This window comes from Aquarana catesbeiana, linkage group LG04 (genome assembly GCF_042186555.1).
Source record: "Aquarana catesbeiana isolate 2022-GZ linkage group LG04, ASM4218655v1, whole genome shotgun sequence".
NCBI classification, from domain to species: domain Eukaryota; kingdom Metazoa; phylum Chordata; class Amphibia; order Anura; family Ranidae; genus Aquarana; species Aquarana catesbeiana.
The window spans coordinates 690973351-691001264 of NC_133327.1; the positions used below are offsets into that span (position 1 = coordinate 690973351).

At 49.9% G+C, this 27914-nt stretch overlaps 1 long non-coding RNA gene across 1 annotated transcript; it reads left to right on the forward strand.

Moving 5' to 3' along the window:
- Positions 1-551: 551 nt before the first annotated feature.
- Positions 552-26367, forward strand: LOC141141629 (uncharacterized). Its single transcript, XR_012244176.1, has 3 exons — positions 552-776; positions 18579-18705; positions 26223-26367. It is a non-coding gene; the product is annotated as an uncharacterized lncRNA (long non-coding RNA).
- The last annotated feature ends 1547 nt before the right edge of the window (positions 26368-27914 follow it).

Consider the following 27914-nt stretch of genomic DNA (forward strand, 5'->3'; position numbering starts at 1 on the left):
GTTACAGAATGTTACACACGACTATGGCCTTCCATCTACATTAAAGACGTCCCTCAGTTTTGTAGTACTGATCAGTTTATGCCAATTCCCAAAATGTCCATTTATATAAGGTAGTCTTCTCCACAGAAGCAGTTGGCCAGATACTTGGCTGAGGTTTTGGCGCTCGGTATAGGAACCCTCTCTATATGTTTGGCTGGTGCCATGAGCGAAGTCATTTTAGGTACTGCCAAGTACAAATGCCAAAAAGGAGAACATTACTTTACTGGGATCCCTGAGGGAAGTTAGAGGAACACTTAATGGGACATCCCAACTGGGCTGACCAACCACTGCCAAACAAGCTGGAAAACCTTTCCTAATCACTATTCACCCCCCTGGACAAAACATCCCACATCTCCCCCCTTCCTCATTCACTAAGAAAGGAACATTCATCAAAGATCTGGAACTTTGGAGAAATTCCATATGAGCTGAGATTTGGTCCCCTCCAAAATGTCCTCCAGCTACCAGAGGGTTTTGTTCTCCCCTACTCTAATCCAAAACGGCTCCAGTTTATGGGAGATCGTACTTCATAGACAGGGGCCTTTCTTTATCCTAGATAACTACAGGTAATGATACTTACTAATATGGTCTGATATTCCAGATAATCGGGAGGACTCCCATAAAGCGTGTGAATAGTCCAGCGTTCTGTGTCCGTTGTGTCATGATGTTAGGCCAGGACGAAGTTGGGTATGCATGCTCCTGGTCCGCAGCTACTTCACTCCTGTAAGAGAAATTACAAGGTAAATCATTTGCTCTGTTTTACTAAAGTTATGAGATGTTGTAAAATGTTGTCATTAGAAGGACTGAGAGAGATCATTTCTAAGCCTGGGCTGATGTGCCGGGTCAAGAAGGAAGCAAGCGTGGCCGCAGCCTTGGTGGTGTATTGCGGTCTTGCTTCTCCCCTTTCCTCTGCCACATTCTGGCCAGAAAGTAAGGAAAACTCCATGGACATGACTGAATATTGCACATGCCGGAGTCTAGTCTGTGTTTCAGGGAAAGAGATAGCTACTCATACGGCTAGAAGGAACATGACAATGTAGCCCATTTTAACTTTAAATGAGGCTTCTTGGCTGTATACAACTTAACTAAAAAAACTTGTAAAGCGAATCACCAGGACATACCACTGTTTGTACTAGGCACTCCTAACCCCACACCCAAATATACACCTAGGGGAATACATTAGTGTCCAGATCTTCAGCATAATCTGCAATGCCATTAATGGCTGGATGGAAGGATATTATATGGTCCTACTACATAGGTGGCAGATCTGGCTCTCTCGTTATTTCTTCATAAAGTGATCTGCTGGTAGTTACATATGTCACCACTAATCATCCTCATCTAACCAAGAGGTTCTTGTCACTTTTCCCCACCAGACGTTTTCTCTTCCAGTGATTGGAATTAATATCATAGGGTGATGGGACTTGACATCAAGTAAGTTATTAGTGATTGGCCTCGTCCAATAATCCAGAGCATCAAATGATCATCTGGATCCGAAATCAGGAAACCAACTGAATGATAATTTCAGTTTGGTTGCCATGGACATTAACACTTTACATAATTAATTTACCATTAGAGTAATCTTAGATGAACTTTGTGCAAAGAATACAATATAACGTTTTGCATTAAGAGTAGCAAAAATACCTCCCATGACCCAGTTTTTCCAGTCCTGACCCGAGATGGACTGACCTGGTGGGAAGGGGGGGGGGGGGGCTGTTGCTGCTCCTAATCTTACTATCACTACAGATTATCCTCCTGATCTAACCGTCAGTACACCATCATTGGTGATGTTACATTGTACAGAGGAAATTCTAATGAAGAAACTTACGTGTTGGTTGGAGAACTGAATTCCGCATCATGGATGTCTAATCTTCTGGTGATGCGATCTGGTGGTTGGACAGAGGACATCTCACTGTCGATCCAAAACTCCGCATCATGGATGTCTAATCTTCTGGTGATGCGATCTGATGGTGGCACAGCGGGGATCTCACACTCGATCCAAAACTAATGAAAAAAAAAGTCATATTCATTATCATAGAAGCTCCAGAATGACATAAAACAGATCTATCATATAACGTCCTTCAGTTTAAAGCAGGTGAAGCAATAGATGATTTCTGATTGGTTGGTTGAAGTTTCTGCATTCCTCCCATTGCTTGACTGATTAAGCTGAAGAGGAAATAGTTTGATCCAGGGAATTGCACCAACTGCCTGTGTGAGGTCACCGAGGAATCTGTCTTTATGAGACGAAACTCCCCCCCCCCCACCCCCCGATCCCTGACAGCAGTTTTTTTTGCCTTCCTCTGGAACAAACTGTTACTGTTTTTTAACCACTTGCCGACCAGCCGCCGTCATTATACTGCGGCAGGTCGGTACGATCCCACGAGCTGTCGTAGCTGCACGTCGCCTCCTTTAAGCGGGATAGCAGGCGCACGCTCGCCGCTGGAGGCGCGCGCTGTATTGCGGAGGTGCCGATGCTCGTGGCCGGCGATCGCAGGCACGAGAGGCAGAACAGGGATGTGTGTAAACACACACATCCCTGTTCTGTGAGGAGAGGCAGATCGTGAGTTCCTAATAGTTAGAAACCACGATCTGTCATCTCTTATAGTCAGTCCCCTCCCCCCACAGTTAGAACACACCTAGGGAACACAGTTAACCCCTTGATCGCCCCCTAGTGTTAACCCCTTCCCCGCCAGTCACATTTACACAGTAATCAGTGCATTTTTATAGCACTGATCGCTGTATAATTGTCAATGGTTTAAAAAATGTGTCCGCCATAATGTCGCAGTCCCGATAAAAATCACAGATCGCCGCCATTACTAGTAAAAAAAAAAAATTAATAAAAATGCTATAAATTTATCCCCTATTTTGTAGACGCTATAACTTTTGTGCAAACCAGTCAATATACGCTTATTGCGATTTTTATTACCAAAAATATGTAGAAGAATACATATCGGCCTAAACTGAGGAAAAAAAAGCTTTTCAAAAAAACAAAAATTGGGGATATTTATTATAGCAAAAAGTACAAAATAGTGTCTTTTTTTCAAAATTGTTGCTCTTTTTAGTTTATAGCGCAAAAGGTAAATACCGCAGAGGTGATCAAATACCACCAAAAGTAAGCTCTTTTTGTGGCAAAAAAAAGACGTCAATTTTGTTTGGGTACAGCTTTGCACAAGCGCGCAATTGTCGGTTAAAGCGACGCAGAGCCGAATTGCAAAAAATGGCCTGGTCATTGAGCAGCCAAATCTTCCGGGGCTAAAGTGATTAAAGACTGAACCAGACAGAGGTGAGTCTTTTCAGCCATGTAAGAAGAATAGAGGATACTTACTTCATCCAGGTGTTTTATATTCCTGATTGTGGGGCCCATGGCGAGCCTGCTCAGACCCGATTCGTCATCATCCTCATCATGGTCTCGCTGTGAGGGTGACTTACAGTCAGAATTAGCACTGGAAGAGAAAAAAAAGAGATTAGTAAGAGAAGAAAGGAAATAAAATGGCGCAGTGTACATGGATAATACATTCATGTGCATATGTAACATTTTCCTCACGTCGCCCATGAAGACAATTCAGTGTATTTTAGATCTAATTTCTTGTTCAAAATGAAAGCCCAATTGCACCCTCCATTTCAATCAGCCAAGTGTATTCCAGGCGCATCAAAACAGAAGGTGTTCGATGTCTGACTACACTGACTAAAAGGAAAAGCCTGTCCCCTGCCAGCAGGTGTGGAGTGGAATTCCTATTCTCTGTGGGGAAGAATTGGTCTCTCTGCAGAGGTCCAACATGACCTAGCTAGTCTGCCACTAGGTGACTCAGTGCCAGAATAGTGTCTCTTTACAGCAGAGAGTGTCATCAGGTGCTAGGCCCCTTTTAGAGCCCTCCTGTAGTGATGTCCAGTTATAAGTTATAAGCTAGGATGGGAGGAGTCCTAGTTGCACTTGGGACATGGGAGCCAAGCACCCCACACCAGCATAGATGTAACCAGCACATGGAGGCTGTAGACAGGGCAGGAGGCCGAGGAGGAGTAGACTTGCACCAGGAGAGTCAGCTGCAGATTTTCTGACCCTTATGGAGGTGTAGGCTAGGGTGGATTGCAAAAGGCCTATTAGGACAGACCAAGAGTTCCCTGAGTGAGTCTTTTCCCACGGATGTCCCAAGAGAGATGTACCCATGAAGGAGGTGACTACAAAGATCTTTTTGCAGTGAGTACTAATGTCCCCGGATGGAAGGAGAGACTGTTAGAGGGAGATGGCTGCATAAAGTGCTGGATATGCTTCCACATGTGACTACTGTGGAGCGCCCACTAAATGTGATTGACTATGTATTGTCAAGTGACTCTGGAATGTATGTTGATGTGACGTGACTTATACCATTCCCTGAATTCCATCAGTAAAGTGCAGCAAATCTAGTCACTTGTGTGGACATTCCTTCCTTGGGATATAAAAATAAATGGCCAGGAATGTCATGTGAAGGCCTCAGGCATGGAGAGGACACAATATGGTGGACGGTTTCCCTTCGCAGGAGGGATAGTGTTCTAGAGAAAGAATAGGAGTGGGGCAGGAAGTAGTGCTTTGGCGCCAACATCCAGCCAATCACAGTGCCCCTCTTACACACTGGCCTGGTGATCGTGTTCCTGATCTAACCATCAGTACACCATCATTGGTGATGTTACATTGTACAAAGGAAATTCTAATGAAGAAACTTACGTGTTGGTTGGAGAACTGCTGCTTGTATTGCATTCCACATCATGGATGTCCATCCAACATCCATCAAAAGGGGGTAGATTCCCGGTTCCTGGGAGTATAGCGAAACTGCTCAGACCAGATTCATCATCAAAGGCATCATGGTCATCATGGCGGGGCTGTGAGGCCTTGGTTGTCTCACTCTTCATCCAAAATCCGTCAAAAAGGGGTAGATTCCCGGTTCCTGGGATCATATCGAGACTGCTTAGACCAGATTTATCATCATGGTCATCATGGCGGGGCTGTGAAGCCTCGGTTGTCTCACTCTTCATCCAAAATCCGTCAAAAAGGGGTAGATTCCCGGTTCCTGGGATCATATCGAGACTGCTCAGACCAGATTTATCATCATGGCGGGGCTGTGAAGCCTCGGTTGTCTCACTCTTCATCCAGAATCCGTCAAAAAGGGGTAGATTCCCGGTTCCTGGGATCATATCGAGACTGCTCAGACCAGATTTATCATCATGGTCATCATGGCGGGGCTGTGAGGCCTCGGTTGTCTCACTCTTCATCCAAAATCCGTCAAAAAGGGGTAGATTCCCGTTTCCATCGATCATAGCGACACTGCTCAGACCAGATTTATCATCATGGTCATCATGGCGAGGCTGTGAAGCCTTGGTTGTCTCACTCTTCATCCAAAATCCGTCAAAAAGGGGTAGATTCCCATTTCCATCGATCATAGCGACACTGCTCAGACCAGATTCATCATCAAAGGCATCATGGTGGGGATGTGAGGCCTTGGTTATCTCAGACTCTTTGTCAGAAATATCACTGTAAGAGAAAGAAGAGATTAGTAAGACAAGAAAGGAAACAAAATGATGCAGTGTACATGGATTATACATTTATGTTCATGTATGTAACATTTTCCCGCATTGCCCAATTCAGTGTATTTTAGATCTAATTTGTACAAAATGAAAGCCCAATTGAACCCTCCATTTCAATCAGCCAAGTGTATTCCAGGCGCATCAAACAGAAGGTGTTCAATGTCTACCAGTATGTTTTCTTTCTAAAGCCAGTCCCCGGCCAGCAGGTGTGGAGTGGAATTCTTATTCTCTGTGGGGAAGAACTGATCTCTCTGCAGAGGTCCAACATGCCCCCTATTGACTCAGTCCTATAGAGCTATAATCAGCAAAGCACATGCTACCTGCTGACTGGAAACCTTCAGCCTTGACTCCACTTCCTATACATCTAATGGAGATCCTGTAGGAGTGTGGAAATGCTCGATTGTAGTAGACAGTCCTAACCCCTCCAACTAAATATACAACTAGTGTAATATCTAGACCTTCAGCATAATCTACAATGCCGTTAGTGTCTGGATAGGATATTATATGGTCCTACTGGATATGAGGCAGATCTGGCTATCTGGTTATTTCCTCATAAAGTGGGCTGCTGGGAGTTACATATATCACTTCTAATCATCATCTAGCCCAGGGGTCTCCAAACTGCACCCTGGGGGCCGGATGTGGCCCTTTGCTTGTCTTTATCTGGCCCTTGGGGCACTATTCCACCAACTGACACCAATGCTGGGGCACTATTCCACCAACTGACACCATCAATGGGGCACTATTCCCCTTAGTGACACCAATGATGGGGCACCATTCCACCAACTGACACCATCAATGGGGCACTATTTGTCCCATTAAAACCAATTCTGGGGCACTAATACCAGGGGACTGAAGGACAGTAGCCCTTTGCTTAGAAAGTTTGGAGACCCCTGATCTAGCCAATGGGTTCTTTGTTGCCATAAGGTTTGCCCACCAGGCGTTGTCTCTTCAGGCGAGTGGAATAAATATTGTAGGGTCATGGGACCTGATGTCTCCCAAGTAAGATATTAGCGGCACTTTTGCCTTTGTCCAATAATCCAGAGCAATGATCATCTGGATCGGAAATCAGTTTAGAATATTCAGGAAACAAAATGAATGAATGTTACTATGCACAGCCAAATGGCAGCAAAACTACCTCCCATGACTCTCTTCTTCCAAACCTGACCCGAGGGGCCCTGACCTGGTGAGAAGGGTGGGCTGGTGCTGCTCGTGTTCCTAATCTTACCATCATCAATGAATATGTTACATTGTACAAAGGAAACTGTAATGAAGATACTTACATTTTGATGGCTGAGACGCTACTGGCTTTGGAATCAGCATCAAAGTCATCCAAGTCTTGGTCAATGAACGTGTCCGTCTTCATAGCCGGGACCTGATAATAAAGGAATCAAACTTTAGCCATGATTAAACCTCTTCATCTGACACAAATACAACACTTTTATGGGGTGTATTTCCTATATTTCACTCGGAAAAATTGTCTTTAGGTACGGAGCCTCCCTGCCGCTCATTCCTGAACTATCCAACAATGAAGGAAGGGTCACCTTCTATATAGTCCATTCATTGCCTTCCTGCATGGTTACATCCTTCTATATCTGCTCTAGATCTAATCTATCTGATCATTGGAGGAGCTCTGCCTACTGATCACTTCTATGGATTTCCATATGGATATGAGGGACATGAGAAGGTCCCCCAACAATCCCTGTTGTCTATAAAATACGGATATTTTATACCCAACCAGCTACATATTCTCCTACTGATGTGTAACCCTCCAGGAAGGCAATGTCACCCCTTCACTTTATATATTCTATATGCAAGAACATGTACTTACCTGTCTGTCTCCGCCTTCATCATGGCCGACTTCCTTTTGGTCCTCGTCTCTTTTCCTTTCCATCTCGGCTTTTCTTGCCCGCACTTTCTGTAAAAGTTCTCTTCTCCTTTCTCTGGTCATCTGCTTTCCTTCTTTCTCACAGTCAGCTTTCAATGCATAAGCTTTCTGTAAAAGTTCTCTTTTCCTTTCTATCTCAGCTCTTCTTGCCCGCACTTTCTGTAAAAGTGCTCTTTTCCTTTCTCTGGTCAGCTCTTTTCCTTCTTTCTTCCACTGTGCTTTCAATGCATAAGCTTTCTGTAAAAGTTCTCTTTTCCTTTCTATCTCGGCTCTTCTTGCCCGCACTTTCTGTAAAAGTGCTCTTTTCCTTTCTCTGGTCAGCTCTTTTCCTTCTTTCTTCCACTGTGCTTTCAATGCATAAGCTTTCTGTAAAAGTTCTCTCTCCTTTCCTCCTTCTCTCTCCTCTGCTTTCTTCAGCTCCCCGCCTGTCTGCTCCTCCACCTTACACTCCTCATCCTTCTTCTCCTCCATCTCAGCTTCTCCTCTGGTCAGCTGCTCTCCTTCTTTCTCCCAGCCTGCTTTCATCGCACACCATTTCTTCCATCCCTCCACAGTTATTCTCTTAATTTCCTCCATCGTTTCTCTAGCTTTGTTCAGGAATCCTCCCCTCTCCTTCACTTCTCTCTCATTCTCCATTCTCATTCCCATCACATCTGGGAATTCTCCGCACTCCGCTACACTAAGGATACTCATCCTTGCTCCTCTTTTTTTCTCTCCTAAAATCTCCTCTCCTACAAACTCCAAACTCCTCTCTTCTCTTGTAATCTCCTCTCTCCTAAAAACTCCTATCTTCTCTTGTAATCTCCTCTCTCCTAAAAACTCCTCTCTCCTCTCACTGGTAAAAAATCACTTTGAACCTATAAAAATAAACAATAAAAGGTAAGTAGATGTTCAGATTGTAAAGCGAAACTTCACTCCAAAACATTTTCTTTTGGATTTGGATGGAGTGGGGGCGGGGCTCAAACTTTTCTGAGGTTTTCCTTGTTTTCCTGCCTGAGAAGGTTTCCCGCACTTCCTGTCATCCCAGGAGGAAAGGAAGTGAGGGAAAGTCTAGCAAACAAATCACAGATGGCAGTAAAAACGCCAACTGAGGTTCGATCCCATCCCCACCCGAAACCGGAAATTCTTATAAAGAGTTGTAGATTATTTCAATGAGGAACATTTTGAAGGTCCTAAATCAGAGTGGGACTAATTAGGGGCGGGGCTACTATTTAAGCGTGTGTGGGGTGCACATATTAGGAGGTAGGGGGCGCACACACCCCAATGACATCAATTGTTCTGGGGCCGCCATTCACAGATAACTCTAAACTGATGGAATGTAAAGGCTTTCAGAGCGCCACCTATAGAGAATTGTGGGTAATGTCGTTGTCAAAGGAAAGTGCCGGGTGAGAGTTCAGCTGGAAATGGGCTTATGTAACGGGGGGATGTATAACCGGAAATAACGGGATCCTCTAAGTCAGTGCCGATGGGTACAAATCAGCCAATCCCGGTGTCAGCAGCAGCAGAAATTTAAATGTAAATTATATATACACGTTCCTGGGGCAACCGAACCAGAGAGGCTTCATTCACAAAGCTATAATACAAGGCTGAGGACCTTCATATTAGACAGCTGGCTGCAATTTTCAAATATCATTGGGATCAGCTAAAAATAAACTGCCACTTCCAACTGTCACTGACAGACACCATTCAGGGAGGTTTGTAACTGCAAATACATGACTGATAAATAAGATCACCCCTCCCCCTTGTGTGGGAGCTTTGTGACCTGTGACTCCAGACAGTTTAATCTTCATGGAACTGAAATCTGATTTTACCTGGAAGTTCAGTTTGGACTAAAATATAGAAAAACCAAAACCCCTCCCCCCCCTATATACTGTATATACATAATCAATCTATTACATCTATCTATGAATGATAGAAACTGTATATATACTGTATTTAAATATATATGTTTTACTGTATGTGTGTGTGTGTATATATATATATATATATTAATATTTATGTATTTTATATATGTAATTTTTTTTTCTTTTTAATAAATATATATATAAAATATCTCTCTCTCATGTTATAAAGACTCTTATCAATCTGATATTTAATATATAAAATCCTCTCTGTAATATCAATGCGCTCCAATAACAATGATCAATAATGAGAGATCTGGAGGGATTTTCTTTCCCATCAAACTTATAAAAAAAAAAAAAAAAATTTTTGATATATTTTTGTAAATGAATGAATAAATGAGAAGCAGGGAATTGTGGGAAATGTGTGATGTCGGATTTTTCTGGGTATGTTGGGTGGAAATCTGTCCCGGGACTCAGGAGAGGAGAAAAGGTGAACCTACCTTCGCGATGCTCAGGAACAAATGATACCCAGCAGAGGGCAGCACTTCCTTATATAACAGTCCTCCCACTGTGATGTCACAAGATGTATTCACCCTAATAGACTGAACTTGTTTACCAAGACAAGTGGTTTACATCTTGTGACATCACAGTGGGAGGTAAATAAGGTCAGTATATTATGGTGAATACGGTAAAACTGTTAGACAGTGGGAGCTGATATTGTGGTAAACAAGGTCAGTATATTATGGTGAATACGGTAAAACTGTTAGACAGTGGGAGCTGATATTGTGGTAAACAAGGTCAGTATATTATGGTGAATACGGTAAAACTGTTGGAGAATTGTGGGTGATGTCGTTGTCAAAGGAAAGTGCCGGGTGAGAGTTCAGCTGGAAACGGGCAGATGTATAACCGGAAATAACTGGATTCTCCAAGTCAGTGGAAATTTGAATGTAAATTATATATACACATTCCTGGGGCAACCGAACCAGAGAGGCTTCATTCACAAAGCTATAATACAAGGCTGAGGACCTTCATATTAGACAGCTGGCTGCAATTTTCAAATATCATTGGGATCAGCTAAAAATAAACTGCCACTTCCAACTGTCACTGACAGACACCATTCAGGGAGGTTTGTAACTGCAAATACATGACTGATAAGAAAGATCACCCCTCCCCCCTTGTGTGGGAGCTTTGTGACCTGTGACTCCAGACAGCCTCGTCTTCATGGAACTGAAATCTGATTTTACCTGGAAGTTCAGTTTGGACTAAAATATAGAAAAACCAAAACCCCTCTCCCCTACATACTGTATATACATAATCAATCTATTACATCTATCTATGAATGATAGAAAATGTATATATACTGTATTTAAATATATATGTTTTACTGTATGTGTGTGTGTATATATATATATATATATTAATATTTATGTATTTTATATATGTAAATTTTTTTTCTTTTTAATAAATATATATATAAAATATCTCTCTCTCATGTTATAAAGACTCTTATCAATCTGATATTTAATATATAAAATCCTCTCTGTGATATCAATGCGCTCCAATAACAATGATCAATAATGAGAGATCTGGAGGGATTTTCTTTCCCATCAAATTTATAAAAAAAAAAAAAAAAAAATTTTTGATATATTTTTGTAAATGAATGAATAAATGAGAAGCAGGGAATTGTGGGAAATGTGTGATGTCGGATTATTCTGGGTATGTTGGGTGGAAATCTGTCCCGGGACTCAGGAGAGGAGAAAAGGTGAACCTACCTTCGCGATGCTCAGGAACAAATGATACCCAGCAGAGGGCAGCACTTCCTTATATAACAGTCCTCCCACTGTGATGTCACAAGATGTATTCACCCTAATAGACTGAACTTGTTTACCAAGACAAGTGGTTTACATCTTGTGACATCACAGTGGGAGGTAAAACAAGGTCAGTATATTATGGTGAATACAGTAAAACTGTTAGACAGTGGGAGCTGATATTGTGGTAAACAAGGTCAGTATATTATGGTGAATACGGTAAAACTGTTAGAAAGTGGGAGCTGATATTGTGGTAAACAAGGTCAGTATATTATGGTGAATACGGTAAAACTGTTGGAGAATTGTGGGTGATGTCGTTGTCAAAGGAAAGTGCCGGGTGAGAGTTCAGCTGGAAATGGGCAGATGTATAACCGGAAATAACTGGATCCTCCAAGTCAGTGGAAATTTGAATGTAAATTATATATACACATTCCTGGGGCAACCGAACCAGAGAGGCTTCATTCACAAAGCTATAATACAAGGCTGAGGACCTTCATATTAGACAGCTGGCTGCAATTTTCAAATATCATTGGGATCAGCTAAAAATAAACTGCCACTTCCCAACTGTCACTGACAGACACCATTCAGGGAGGTTTGTAACTGCAAATACATGACTGATAAATGAGATCACCCCTCCCCCCTTGTGTGGGAGCTTTGTGACCTGTGACTCCAGCAGCCTCGTCTTCATGGAACTGAAATCTGATTTTACCTGGAAGTTCAGTTTGGATTCAAATATAGAAAAAACAAAACCCCTCCCCCCGCCTATATACTGTATATACATAATCAATCTATTACATCTATGAAATATTATATAGAAAATGTGTATATACTGTATTTAAATATATATGTTTTACTGTCTGTGTGTGTGTGTATATATATATATATATATATATATATATATATATGTAATTTTTTTTTCTTTTTAATAAATATATATATATAAAATATCTCTCTCTCATGTAATGGAGACTCTTATCAATCTGATATATAATATGTAAAATCCTCTCTGTGATATCAATGCTCCAATAACAATGATCAACAATGATAAGTCTGGAGGGATTTTCTTTCCCATCAGATTTTTTTTTTTTTTTTTTATGTTGATTTATTTTTGTAAATGAGAAGCAGGGAAATGTGTGATGTCGGATTATTCTGGGTATGTTGGGTGGAAATCTGTCCCGGGACTCGGGAGAGGAGAAAAGGTGAACCTACCTTCGCGATGCTCAGGAACAAATGATACCCAGCAGAGGGCAGCACTTCCTTATATAACAGTCCTCCCACTGTGATGTCACAAGATGTATTCACCCTAATAGACTGAACTTCTTTACCAAGACAAGTGGTTTACATCTTGTGACATCACAGCGGGAGGTAAAACAAGGTCAGTATATTATGGTGAATACGGTAAAACTGTTAGACAGTGGGAGCTGATATTGTGGTAAACAAGGTCATTCTGTTCTGGTGAATACGGAGAATTGTGGGTAATGTCGTTGTCAAGGGAAACTGCTGGGTGAGAGTTCAGCTGGAAATGGGCTTATGTAACGGACGGATGTATAACCAGAAATAAGGGGATCCTCTAAGTCAGTGCAGACGGGTACAAATCAGATGTACACATCCCCGGGGCAACCGAACCAGAGAGGCTTCATTCACAAAGCTATAATACAAGGCTGAGGACCTTCATATTAGACAGCTGGCTGCAATTTTCAAATATCATTGGGATCAGCTAAAAATAAACTGCCACTTCCCAACTGTCACTGACAGACACCATTCAGGGAGGTTTGTAACTGCAAATACATGACTGATAAGTAAGATCACCCCTCCCCCCTTGTGTGGGAGCTTTGTGACCTGTGACTCCAGCAGCCTCGTCTTCATGGAACTGAAATATGATTCTTAAAATCCTCTATATACTGTATATACATAATCAGTCTATATCTGTCTATTTATGATAGATAGATACTGTATTTAAATATATATTTTTTAATATATTTATTTATTTATTTTTTATAAATTTCGCGATGCTCAGGAACAAATGATACCCAGCAGAGGGCAGCACTGCATCATATTACCGTTGGCTCCTCCCACTGGGATGTCACAAGCTGTTTTGCATACAATCCAGTCTATTTGAGTGAATACAGTAAAACTGTTAGACATTGGGAGCTGATATAATGCTAAACAAGGTCGGTATATTATGGTGAATACGGTAAATCTCTCAGCTTTTCAATAAGGGATTTCTTTTAAAAACTGTCATCTGCAGAAGCCAATGAGAGCTCTGCAGACACAGAGGGTGGGCGGGGACTGGTTGCTATGGTCACCCATCTGTGTATTGGGACTTTATTGATCATCTATTAGCTGTCATTAGGTGGAGGAGGGGAGAGAACGGCAGCGAATTATAACTCCTCCCAGTTATGGCGGCTACATCCAATCCGGATGTACTCTCCATAATGAGATGTGCAGAACTCCAGTCTGCAGGGGCCAGGCTTCGCCCACTCCCATAGGATTCCTCTAGGTGGAGAACGGCAGCCATGGAGGTACGGTGGGATCATTCTGTACCCTCCACCACCTTGTCCATAGGCGGCCCTCGGGGGCCAGGCTCCGCCCCCACTCCCATAGGATTCCTCTAGGTGGAGGACGGCAGCCATGGAGGTACGGTGGGATCATTCTGTCCCCTCCAACACCTTGTCCATAGGTGGCCCTCGGGGGCCAGGCTCCGCCCACTCCCATAGGATTCCTCTAGGTGGAGGACGGCAGCCATGGAGGTACGGCGGGATCATTCTGTACCCTCCACCACCTTGTCCATAGGCGGCCCTCGGGGGCCAGGCTCCGCCCCCACTCCCATAGGATTCCTCTAGGTGGAGAACGGCAGCCATGGAGGTACGGTGGGATCATTCTGTCCCCTTCAACACCTTGTCCATAGGTGGCCCTCGGGGGCCAGGCTTCGCCCAGTCCCATAGGATTCCTCTAGGTGGAGGACGGCAGCCATGGAGGTACGGTGGGATCATTCTGTCCCCTCCAACACCTTGTTCATAGGTGGCCCTCGGGGGCCAGGCTCCGCCCACTCCCATAGGATTCCTTTAGGTGGAGGACGGCAGCAATGGAGGTACGGTGGGATCATTCTGTCCCCTCCAACACCTTGTCCATAGGTGGCCCTCGGGGGCCAGGCTCCGCCCACTCCCATAGGATTTCTTTAGGTGGAGGACGGCAGCAATGGAGGTACGGTGGGATCATTCTGTCCCCTCCAACACCTTGTCATTAGGTGGCCCTCGGGGGCCAGGCTCCGCCCCCACTCCCATAGGATTCCTCTAGGTGGAGGACGGCAGCAATGGAGGTACGGTGGGATCATTCTGTCCCCTCCAACACCTTGTCCATAGGCGGCCCTCGAGGGCCAGAGCTGTAAAGGGCTTTTAATGCAGAAATCTCGCCGTCTCCACCCAGAATAGGAATTCCAGTTATAGATCAGAGATTTCTAGATTCAGTTTTAGTGAAAAGTGTTTACAGAATGCAGCCAAAGGAAATCCCAGTTTTCACCACAGGTTACATTTGGTTTCCATGGTTACGGTGACCACCCCTGCCTTATTATGGGCTAAGTTCCCCTATTACATGAAAGGGGCCCCTGTAGTGTCACATAGAGGGCGCCATTTGTAAAAAATATTCTTTATTACAAATGTCAGATCTGTCGGCCTTTCCTGTCCCCCTGAAGACTGGCTGGATAACTGTTTACATCCTGGCATCCCCGCTAATTTCCAGGACATGGGCTACAACAAAATGGCCACTGAGCGGATTTCTTTCAGGACAACGGAAAGTAGGGTTGCCACCTTTTCTTCAAGCCAAACCTGAACACTTTAGCGGCGCACGGCATGGCACCCCCGACAAATCGCGGCAAAATCACGTAAACAGAATCGCAGGATGCCTGTCACCCAAAAGAAGTTTCGCTTCTCGATTGGGGTGCCATTATCCCCACCCCCTCCTATTACAAATCTTCTTCCCCTACCAGCACAAATCCTCCTCCCTCCAATAACCCCCATGGCAGCCAGCAGGGGGTACCACAGGGCCCCAGCACACGGGGGGGCCCGTACAGCAGGGAGATCGGAGCGGCGGGTAGGGGGGGGGGGCAATTACAGAGGAGGGGGGGCAAATACAAAGGAGGGGGGCAATTATGGAGGAGGAGGGGGGCAATTACAGAGGAGGAGGAGGGGGCAATTACAGAGGAGGAGGGGGGCAATTACAGAGGAGTCAAAACATAAGGGAGAGAGAGAGGCGACAGGCAGCTGCTGGTGCGGAAGTTTTTAATAAATGAAATTGTTTAAAAACAATCCCCTCCCTCTCCATGTCAGAGCTGTATATGTCAGTCTGTGAAGTCGGCTGTCCCCTCCCCCCTCCGATCCACGCTGCTCTCATCACTGAATCTCTGGAGGAAGCAGAGAGCCGCGGGAAACTCATGTGAAGTGTCAGCCTCTGATGGTGGAGGCGTGGTTAAGCCTCCGGAATGCTCTGATTGGTCACAGCATCCCAGGCTATCTGACAGCTCACTGCAGTTTCCCACGGTTGTGTATCCTTGGCTTCCTCCAGAGATTCAGTGATGAGAGCAGCGTGGATCGGAGGGGGGAGGGGACAGCTGACTTCACAGACTGACATATACAGCTCTGACATGGAGAGGGAGGGGATTGTCTTTAAACAATTTCATTTATTAAAAACTTCCGCACCAGCAGCTGCCTGTCAGCTCTCTCTCTCCCTTATGTTTTGACTGCTCTGTAATTGCCCCCCCTCCTCTGCAATTGCCCCCCTCCTCTGTAATTGCCCCCCCTCCTCTGTAATTGCCCCCCCCCCCCGCCGCTCCGATCCCCTGACTGTCCTGGTCCCCCTGTGTGCTGGGGCCCCTACAGGAGGCTCCATGGTACCCCCTGTCAGTGGCACTGGGGTCCGGGTGTCAGGCAGAGGTAAACCCGGACACAGCATTCTAAACCCGTACTGTCCGGGTCAAAACCAGACAGGTGGCAACCCTAAACGGAAGAGCTCATCTGTTTTGTTGTATTGGGCGGCCATTTTGTTGTAGCCCAGAGTATGAGAGGAAAGGGGTGACAGTGGAGTGAGAATCCTGATGGGGACGTGTGTCCGGGGAGAGAACGCATTGTTCATGGGGGAGGGGGGGGGGGCTTTTGTATCAGGAGGCGTGCTGCTCCTGTGATTTGGGGGCCCGACAACTTCCATGTCTTAGAAATAAGCCGGGATATAGGGATGTAAACATTGGGATTATTCAGCCAGGCTTCATGGGGACAGACATGACATTACACCAGAGGTGTGCACAGCCTATTCTATGTGTATATATACTGTCAGCAGGGAAGAGATTGCTTGCAGCAGTTTTTATTTTTTTACTTTATTTTGTAATTTTTTTAGGGGCCTTTAGGGGGCTTTGGTGAAATTTTAGAGGTCTAAACAGGGGGAATCTGCACCACATGGGGTGATTATGGTGAGCCCAGGCACACCCTGTGCACATGCCTATGCAGTATGCATTACACAATAAATACTGGTGTAGGGGTACTGGTGGTTCTGATATAGGGGTGCTGGTATAGGGGTACTGGTGATCCAGGCAGATATTGCAGGAACGATAATCCTTGTTCTTGGTGTGATGTGATACTGGTGTAGGGGTACTGGTGGTACTGATGTAGGTGTACTGGTGGTACTGGTATAGGGGTACCGGTGGTACTGGTGTAGGTGTACTGGTGGTACTGGTTTATGTGTACTGGTAGTACTGGTGTAGGTGTACTGGTAGTACTGGTGGTACTGATTTAAGGGTACTGGTAGTATTGGTGTAGGTGTACTGGTAGTACTGGTATAGGGGTACTGGTATAGGGGTACTGGTATAGGGGTACTGGTAGTACTGGTATAGGGGTACTGGTAATGCTGGTATAGGGGTACTGGTGGTACTGTTTTAGGTGTACTGGTAGTACTAGTGTAGGTGTACTGGTAGTACTGGTATAGGGGTACTGGTAGTACTGGTATAGGGGTACTGGTATAGGGGTACTGGTAATGCTGGTATAGGGGTACTGGTGGTACTGGTATAGGGGTACTGGTAGTACTGGTATAGGGGTACTGGTATAGGGGTACTGGTAGTACTGGTATAGGGGTACTGGTAGTACTGGTATAGGGGTACTGGTATAGGGGTACTGGTAGTACTGGTATAGGGGTACTGGTATAGGGGTACTGGTATAGGGGTACTGGTAATGCTGGTATAGGGGTACTGGTGGTACTGGTATAGGGGTACTGGTGGTACTGGTATAGGGGTACTGGTATAGGGGTATTGGTGGTACTGGTATAGGGGTACTGGTGGTTCTGGTATAGGGGTACTGGTGGTACTGGTGTAGGGGTACTGGTGGTACTGGTGTAGGGGTACTGGTGGTACTGGTGTAGGGGTACTGGTGGTTCTGGTATAGGGGTACTGGTAGTACTGGTATAGGGGTACTGGTATAGGGGTACTGGTGGTACTGGTATAGGGGTACTGGTGGTACTGGTATAGGGGTACTGGTGGTACTGGTGTAGGGATATTGGTGATCTAGGCAGATGTTGATGTGATGAGTCCAGGCAGGGGGCAAAGCATTGTCAGTCTGGGGGGAGGGGAGTGTTAGGTGTACACTAATAAATTACAGATATGATGGGGGGAGGAGGGACACCCCAATATAGAGAGAACATTGTATATACAGATATGATGGGGGAGGGGAGACACCCCAATATAGAGAGAACATTGTATATACAGATATGATGGGGGAGGGGGGACACCCCAATATAGAGAGAACATTGTATATACAGATATGATGGGGGAGGGGAGACACCCCAATATAGAGAGAACATTGTATATACAGATATGATGGGGGAGGGGTGACACCCCAATATAGAGAGAACATTGTATATACAGATATGATGGGGGAGGGGAGACACCCCAATATAGAGAGAACATTGTATATACAGATATGATGGGGGAGGGGAGACACCCCAATATAGAGAGAACATTGTATATACAGATATGATGGGGGGAGGGGAGACACCCCAATATAGAGAGAACATTGTATATACAGATATGATGGGGGGAGGAGGGACACCCCAATATAGAGAGAACATTGTATATACAGATATGATGGGGGGAGGGGGGACACCCCAATATAGAGAGAACATTGTATATACAGATATGATGGGGGGAGGGGAGACACCCCAATATAGAGAGAACATTGTATATACAGATATGATGGGGGAGGGGGGACACCCCAATATAGAGAGAACATTGTATATACAGATATGATGGGGGGAGGGGACTCCATATTATTGGCCATGGTTGTGTCATGGGATGATCAACAAGCTGTCATATGGGGGATGGTCGGGGTGCACAGACTTTTGCCCATATAGTGTATTGGGGGAGGGGGGTACTATGGTGTATACAATGCTGATTCCTAATACCGGGCTTTGTCTTTGTAGAGCGATTTCGGAGGACCCCTGAACTGCCAGGCGGGGGATGGTAGATGGTACATGGATGGCATAGTCAGCTATGGAGGTGCCCCCAATATTCACCCGCGTGTCCCTCTCCAACAACTGGATAGATGAGGTCAGTATTTATACCGAGAACCTCTTCTGTCCCCTCCCCCGACTTTCCTGATCTGTGTAATCACTTTGAGCCAATGAAAATACTAAAGCCAGAGGCTCAGCAGAATAGCCAGGCAATTAGCATTTTCAGGCGGTTGCCCAGTGGTGGTAACCCCCGTATTTCTCTTCTCTTAGTTGTGTTATCAGATTCATCAACCATTGAAACAGAATTGTCATCTGATGAAGGGATAGAAGCAGTGGCGGTGTGTGCATAAGGGCGCACGGGCACCGCCCCCTCTCTCCAGCCACCCCCCTCTAGCACCAATAGATAGATTGATGCATTGCATGAATTTATCTATGGCTGCCACCACCTATTCAGGCTCCCGGACCCTTTTCCGACGCTGGGCGCCTGAATTACAGCAGCGGGAGGTGGTTTTGAAGCACCTGATTGGAGCCAGAGGCTCTAATAGGCGTCAGAAAGGTGACCTGCGAGCGCATGCTGGGCGCTCCCAGGTCACTCAGCTGTGTTAGAAAAGTGAATGAATTTTCTCTTTCCTAAAGCTAAACCGCCTCTCCGCCAATCAGGTGCTCAGATCTGTTACCCGTCACCTGATTGGCTAAAACGACAGGCGCTGTAATTGGAGGCCAGGCCTCCAATCATAGCAGAGGAAGGGAGAAGACATTGAGGAGCTGTCCTACTGAGACAGGTATGTGCAGACCGCGGACGGGGAGCACCCTGCACAGATGGGGGAGTACCCTGCACTGAGGGGCCTGCACAGGCATGGGGAGTCCCCTGCACAGATGGGGGAGCACCCTGCACAGGTGGGGGGAGTACCCTATACAGATGGGGGAGCACCCTGCACAGGCGGGGGGAGTACCCTATACAGATGGGGGAGCACCCTGCACTGAGGGGCCTGCACAGGCGGGGGGAGTACCCTATACAGATGGGGGAGCACCCTGCACTGAGGGGCCTGCACAGGCGGGGGGAGTACCCTGTACAGATGGGGGAGCACCCTGCATTGAGGGGCCTGCACAGGCGGGGGGAGTACCCTGTACAGATGGGGGAGCACCCTGCATTGAGGGGCCTGCACAGGCGGGGGGAGTACCCTATACAGATGGGGGAGCACCCTGCATTGAGGGGCCTGCACAGGCGGGGGGAGTACCCTATACAGATGGGGGAGCACCCTGCATTGAGGGGCCTGCACAGGCGGGGGGAGTACCCTATACAGATGGGGGAGTACCCTGCACTAAAGGGTCTGCACAGACGGGGAGCACCCTGCACAGGCGGGGGGAGTACCCTGTACAGATGGGGGAGTACCCTGCACTGAGGGGCCTGCACAGGCGGGGGGAGTACCCTGTACAGATGGGGGAGCACCCTGCACTGAGGGGCCTGCACAGGCAGGGGGAGTACCCTGTACAGATGGGGGAGCACCCTGCACTGAGGGGCCTGCACAGGCGGGGGAGTACCCTGTACAGATGGGGGAGTACCCTGCACTGAAGGGCCTGCACAGGCGGGGGGAGTACCCTGTACAGATGGGGGAGCACCCTGCACTGAAGGGCCTGCACAGGCGGGGGGAGTACCCTGTACAGATGGGGGAGTACCCTGCACTGAAGGGCCTGCACAGGCGGGGGGAGTACCCTGTACAGATGGGGGAGCACCCTGCACTGAGGGGCCTGCACAGGCGGGGGGGAGTACCCTGTACAGATGGGGGAGCACCCTGCACTGAGGGGCCTGCACAGGCGGGGGGAGTACCCTGTACAGATGGGGGAGTACCCTGCACTGAAGGGCCTGCACAGGCGGGGGGAGTACTCTGCACTGAGGGGCCTGCACAGGCAGGGGGAGCACCCTGTACAGATGGGGGAGTACCCTGCACTGAAGGGCCTGCACAGGCGGGGGGAGTACCCTGTACAGATGGGGGAGCAGCCTGCACTGAGGGGCCTGCACAGGCGGGGGGAGTACCCTGTACAGATGGGGGAGCACCCTGCACTGAAGGGCCTGCACAGGCGGGGGGAGCACCCTGTACAGATGGGGGAGTACCCTGCACTGAAGGGCCTGCACAGGCGGGGGGAGTACCCTGTACAGATGGGGGAGCAGCCTGCACTGAGGGGCCTGCACAGGCGGGGGGAGTACCCTGTACAGATGGGGGAGCACCCTGCACTGAGGGGCCTGCACAGGCGGGGGGGAGTACCCTGTACAGATGGGGGAGCACCCTGCACTGAGGGGCCTGCACAGGCGGGGGGAGTACCCTGTACAGATGGGGGAGTACCCTGCACTGAAGGGCCTGCACAGGCGGGGGGAGTACTCTGCACTGAGGGGCCTGCACAGGCAGGGGGAGCACCCTGTACAGATGGGGGAGTACCCTGCACTGAAGGGCCTGCACAGGCGGGGGGAGTACCCTGTACAGATGGGGGAGCAGCCTGCACTGAGGGGCCTGCACAGGCGGGGGGAGTACCCTGTACAGATGGGGGAGCACCCTGCACTGAGGGGCCTGCACAGGCGGGGGGAGTACCCTGTACAGATGGGGGAGCACCCTGCACTGAAGGGCCTGCACAGGCGGGGGGAGTACCCTGTACAGATGGGGGAGCACCCTGCACTGAAGGGCCTGCACAGGCGGGGGGAGTACCCTGTACAGATGGGGGAGCACCCTGCACTGAGGGGCCTGCACAGGCGGGGGGAGTACCCTGCACTGAGGGGCCTGCACAGGCGGGGGAGTACCCTGTACAGATGGGGGAGTACCCTGCACTGAAGGGCCTGCATAGGCGGGGCGAGTACCCTATACAGATGGGGGAGCACCCTGCACTGAGGGGCCTGCACAGGCGGGGGGAGTACCCTGCACTGAGGGGCCTGCACAGGCGGGGGGAGTACCCTGTACAGATGGGGGAGTACCCTGCACTGAGGGGCCTGCACAGGCGGGGGGAGTACCCTGTACAGATGGGGGAGCACCCTGCACTGAGGGGCCTGCACAGGCGGGGGGAGTACCCTGTACAGATGGGGGAGTACCCTGCACTGAAGGGCCTGCACAGGCGGGGGGAGTACCCTGTACAGATGGGGGAGCACCCTGCACTGAGGGGCCTGCACAGGCGGGGGGTGTACCCTGTACAAATGGGGGAGTACCCTGCACTGAAGGGCCTGCACAGGCGGGGGGAGTACCCTGTACAGATGGGGGAGTACCCTGCACTGAGGGGCCTGCACAGGCGGGGGGAGTACCCTGTACAGATGGGGGAGCACCCTGCACTGAGGGGCCTGCACAGGCAGGGGGAGTACCCTGTACAGATGGGGGAGCACCCTGCACTGAGGGGCCTGCACAGGCGGGGGAGTACCCTGTACAGATGGGGGAGTACCCTGCACTGAAGGGCCTGCACAGGCGGGGGGAGTACCCTGTACAGATGGGGGAGCACCCTGCACTGAAGGGCCTGCACAGGCGGGGGGAGTACCCTGTACAGATGGGGGAGTACCCTGCACTGAAGGGCCTGCACAGGCGGGGGGAGTACCCTGTACAGATGGGGGAGCACCCTGCACTGAGGGGCCTGCACAGGTGGGGGGGAGTACCCTGTACAGATGGGGGAGCACCCTGCACTGAGGGGCCTGCACAGGCGGGGGGAGTACCCTGTACAGATGGGGGAGTACCCTGCACTGAAGGGCCTGCACAGGCGGGGGGAGTACTCTGCACTGAGGGGCCTGCACAGGCAGGGGGAGCACCCTGTACAGATGGGGGAGTACCCTGCACTGAAGGGCCTGCACAGGCGGGGGGAGTACCCTGTACAGATGGGGGAGCAGCCTGCACTGAGGGGCCTGCACAGGCGGGGGGAGTACCCTGTACAGATGGGGGAGCACCCTGCACTGAGGGGCCTGCACAGGCGGGGGGAGTACCCTGTACAGATGGGGGAGCACCCTGCACTGAAGGGCCTGCACAGGCGGGGGGAGTACCCTGTACAGATGGGGGAGCACCCTGCACTGAAGGGCCTGCACAGGCGGGGGGAGTACCCTGTACAGATGGGGGAGCACCCTGCACTGAGGGGCCTGCACAGGCGGGGGGAGTACCCTGCACTGAGGGGCCTGCACAGGCGGGGGAGTACCCTGTACAGATGGGGGAGTACCCTGCACTGAAGGGCCTGCATAGGCGGGGCGAGTACCCTATACAGATGGGGGAGCACCCTGCACTGAGGGGCCTGCACAGGCGGGGGGAGTACCCTGCACTGAGGGGCCTGCACAGGCGGGGGGAGTACCCTGTACAGATGGGGGAGTACCCTGCACTGAGGGGCCTGCACAGGCGGGGGGAGTACCCTGTACAGATGGGGGAGCACCCTGCACTGAGGGGCCTGCACAGGCGGGGGGAGTACCCTGTACAGATGGGGGAGTACCCTGCACTGAAGGGCCTGCACAGGCGGGGGGAGTACCCTGTACAGATGGGGGAGCACCCTGCACTGAGGGGCCTGCACAGGCGGGGGGTGTACCCTGTACAAATGGGGGAGTACCCTGCACTGAAGGGCCTGCACAGGCGGGGGGAGTACCCTGTACAGATGGGGGAGTACCCTGCACTGAGGGGCCTGCACAGGCGGGGGGAGTACCCTGTACAGATGGGGGAGCACCCTGCACTGAGGGGCCTGCACAGGCAGGGGGAGTACCCTGTACAGATGGGGGAGCACCCTGCACTGAGGGGCCTGCACAGGCGGGGGAGTACCCTGTACAGATGGGGGAGTACCCTGCACTGAAGGGCCTGCACAGGCGGGGGGAGTACCCTGTACAGATGGGGGAGCACCCTGCACTGAAGGGCCTGCACAGGCGGGGGGAGTACCCTGTACAGATGGGGGAGTACCCTGCACTGAAGGGCCTGCACAGGCGGGGGGAGTACCCTGTACAGATGGGGGAGCACCCTGCACTGAGGGGCCTGCACAGGTGGGGGGGAGTACCCTGTACAGATGGGGGAGCACCCTGCACTGAGGGGCCTGCACAGGCGGGGGGAGTACCCTGTACAGATGGGGGAGTACCCTGCACTGAAGGGCCTGCACAGGCGGGGGGAGTACTCTGCACTGAGGGGCCTGCACAGGCAGGGGGAGCACCCTGTACAGATGGGGGAGTACCCTGCACTGAAGGGCCTGCACAGGCGGGGGGAGTACCCTGTACAGATGGGGGAGTACCCTGCACTGAGGGGCCTGCACAGGCGGGGGGAGTACCCTGCACTGAGGGGCCTGCACAGGCGGGGGGAGTACCCTGTACAGATGGGGGAGTACCCTGCACTGAAGGGCCTGCATAGGCGGGGCGAGTACCCTGTACAGATGGGGGAGCACCCTGCACTGAGGGGCCTGCACAGGCGGGGGGAGTACCCTGCACTGAGGGGCCTGCACAGGCGGGGGGAGTACCCTATACAGATGGGGGAGTACCCTGCACTGAAGGGCCTGCATAGGCGGGGCGAGTACCCTGTACAGATTGGGGAGCACCCTGCAGTGAGGGGCCTGCACAGGCGGGGGGAGTACCCTGTACAGATGGGGGAGCACCCTGCACTGAGGGGCCTGCACAAGCGGGGGGAGTACCCTGCACTGAGGGGCCTGCACAGGCGGGGGGAGTACCCTGTACAGATGGGGGAGTACCCTGCACTGAGGGGCCTGCACAGGCAGGGGGAGTACCCTGTACATATGGGGGAGCACCCTGCACTGAGGGGCCTGCACAGGCGGGGGGAGTACCCTGTACAGATGGGGGAGCACCCTGCACTGAGGGGCCTGCACAGGCGGGGGGAGTACCCTGCACTGAGGGGCCTGCACAGGCGGGGGAGTACCCTGTACAGATGGGGGAGCACCCTGCACTGAGGGGCCTGCACAGGCGGGGGGAGTACCCTGTACAGATGGGGGAGCACCCTGCACTGAGGGGCCTGCACAGGCGGGGGGAGTACCCTGTACAGATGGGGGAGCACCCTGCACTGAAGGGCCTGCACAGGTGGGGGGAGTACCCTGTACAGATCGGGGAGCACCCTGCACTGAAGGGCCTGCACAGGCGGGGGGAGTACCCTGTACAGATGGGGGAGCACCCTGCACTGAGGGGCCTGCACAGGCGGGGGGAGTACCCTGCACTGAGGGGCCTGCACAGGCGGGGGGAGTACCCTGTACAGATGGGGGAGTACCCTGCACTGAAGGGCCTGCATAGGCGGGGCGAGTACCCTGTACAGATGGGGGAGCACCCTGCACTGAGGGGCCTGCACAGGCGGGGGGAGTACCCTGCACTGAGGGGCCTGCACAGGCGGGGGGAGTACCCTATACAGATGGGGGAGTACCCTGCACTGAAGGGCCTGCATAGGCGGGGCGAGTACCCTGTACAGATGGGGGAGCACCCTGCAGTGAGGGGCCTGCACAGGCGGGGGGAGTACCCTGTACAGATGGGGGAGCACCCTGCACTGAGGGGCCTGCACAGGCGGGGGGAGTACCCTGCACTGAGGGACCTGCACAGGCGGGGGGAGTACCCTGTACAGATGGGGGAGTACCCTGCACTGAGGGGCCTGCACAGGCGGGGGGAGTACCCTGTACAGATGGGGGAGTACCCTGCACTGAAGGGCCTGCACAGGCAGGGGGAGTACCCTGTACATATGGGGGAGCACCCTGCACTGAGGGGCCTGCACAGGCGGGGGGAGTACCCTGTACAGATGGGGGAGCACCCTGCACTGAGGGGCCTGCACAGGCGGGGGGAGTACCCTGCACTGAGGGGCCTGCACAGGCGGGGGGAGTACCCTGTACAGATGGGGGAGCACCCTGCACTGAGGGGCCTGCACAGGCGGGGGGAGTACCCTGTACAGATGGGGGAGCACCCTGCACTGAGGGGCCTGCACAGGCGGGGGGAGTACCCTGTACAGATGGGGGAGCACCCTGCACTGAGGGGCCTGCACAGGCGGGGGGAGTACCCTGTACAGATGGGGGAGCACCCTGCATTGAGGGGCCTGCACAGGCGGGGGGAGTACCCTGTACAGATGGGGGAGTACCCTGCACTGAGGGGCCTGCACAGGCGGGGGGAGTACCCTGTACAGATGGGGGAGTACCCTGCACTGAGGGGCCTGCACAGGCGGGGGGAGTAACCTGTACAGATGGGGGAGTACCCTGCATTGAGGGGCCTGCACAGGCGGGGGGAGTACCCTGTACAGATGGGGGAGTACCCTGCACTGAGGGGCCTGCACAGGCGGGGGGAGTACCCTGTACAGATGGGGGAGTACCCTGCACTGAGGGGCCTGCACAGGCGGGGGGAGTACCCTGTACAGATGGGGGAGTACCCTGCACTGAGGGGCCTGCACAGGCGGGGGGAGTACCCTGTACAGATGGGGGAGTACCCTGCACTGAGGGGCCTGCACAGGCGGGGGGGAGTACCCTGTACAGATGGGGGAGTACCCTGCACTGAAGGGCCTGCACAAACGGGGAGCACCCTGCACAAACGGGGAGTACCCTGCACAGAGGGGCCTGCGGCAGAGTACAGCTTCCACATAGACTTTAAGACAAATGATTATAAATGTCAGGTGGAATCCAGCGACTGATTGATGTCTGGTCTCTCTCTATTGTCTGCAGGGGGTATGGGAGGCAGTCAGGGAACCCAGGCAGAGAAAGGGACCACACCCCTTGTGCCTCAGGAGAAGAGCATGGTGTCTACAGAAGGGGTTGAGTCTGTTAAAGTAATTTTTACTTTTCCATTAAAAAATTTGATCTCTGTAAATGTTTTTATTATTATTATTGGTATTTATATAGCGCTGACAATTCACACAGCAATTTACATAATATAGTATGTGTGTGTCACCGGCGCAAAACCAATATCTACCGATTACTTTAATAGTGATTGCCTTAGCTGCTGCATCCAAAAAACTTCTCATAGAAATAGATTACAAATGCTGTGTGTGTGAATGCGCTGCTCCCATCTAAATACGCTTATATCCTATCCATAAAGTGCAAACTTATTTCATATACAACATGGATCCATATAGAATCATTACATTAAAAAATAAATTATATCAAAAATTATATCAAAAAAATCCAAAAATTCAACAGTTCAATGATGTGTGTCACATTTGTGGCAAAGTCTCCCAGTATGTATTCAAATCTTCTATCAATTGCCGTGATTGGCGTGCTCTTGTGCTAATTCAATGTACTAGTGACTTAGTGCTCCACCACCACCTGTGAGATTGGCCACTCACCAGATGTTTCTTTAAAACTACACCTTTGGTTCATTCATAGGGATAACCACTCCACTCAAAGGGAACTTCTTCAACAGTTATGATTGGACCTTAGTGTTCCTCATAAAACATGAATAAAACGATCGTCGCGCAATACCGTTTAAACTGTTTATTGTAAAAAACAAATAAAAACTGTGCACTCACATTTATATGTGCCCTTGAGCCGGCACCAAGCTATTCCAACAGTTAGGGACGGGTAGGCGTTTCGCAATTTGCGTCATCAGGAAGCAAATTGCGAAACGCGTAGAGGCTGCTGGGAGATATACACCCACGTGATCAAGTACGAACGTGGTTGGTGAGGACGCGAACGGGTACGAGGGGAGGAACGGAGGTCGCACAGCATACAGTAGACTGCTATACCTACCCGTCCCTAACTGTTGGAATAGCTTGGTGCCGGCTCAAGGGCACATATAAATGTGAGTGCACAGTTTTTATTTGTTTTTTACAATAAACAGTTTAAACGGTATTGCGCGATGATCGTTTTATTCATGTTTTATGAGGAACACTAAGGTCCAATCATAACTGTTGAAGAAGTTCCCTTTGAGATTAGTGGTTATCCCTATGAATGAACCAAAGGTGTAGTTTTAAAGAAACATCTGGTGAGTGGCCAATCTCACAGGTGGTGGTGGAGCACTAAGTCACTAGTACATTGAATTAGCACAAGAGCACGCCAATCACGGCAATTGATAGAAGATTTGAATACATACTGGGAGACTTTGCCACAAATGTGACACACATCATTGAACTGTTGAATTTTTGGATTTTTTTGATATAATTTTTGATATAATTTATTTTTTAATGTAATGATTCTATATGGATCCATGTTGTATATGAAATAAGTTTGCACTTTATGGATAGGATATAAGCGTATTTAGATGGGAGCAGCGCATTCACACACACAGCATTTGTAATTTACATAATATATATAGGGAAAAAACATTCACCTCAGTCCCCGCCCCAAAGAGCTTACAATCTAAGGTTTCACATACTAGTTTAGAGAATAACCAGTTATCCCCCCAGTATGACTTAGGAG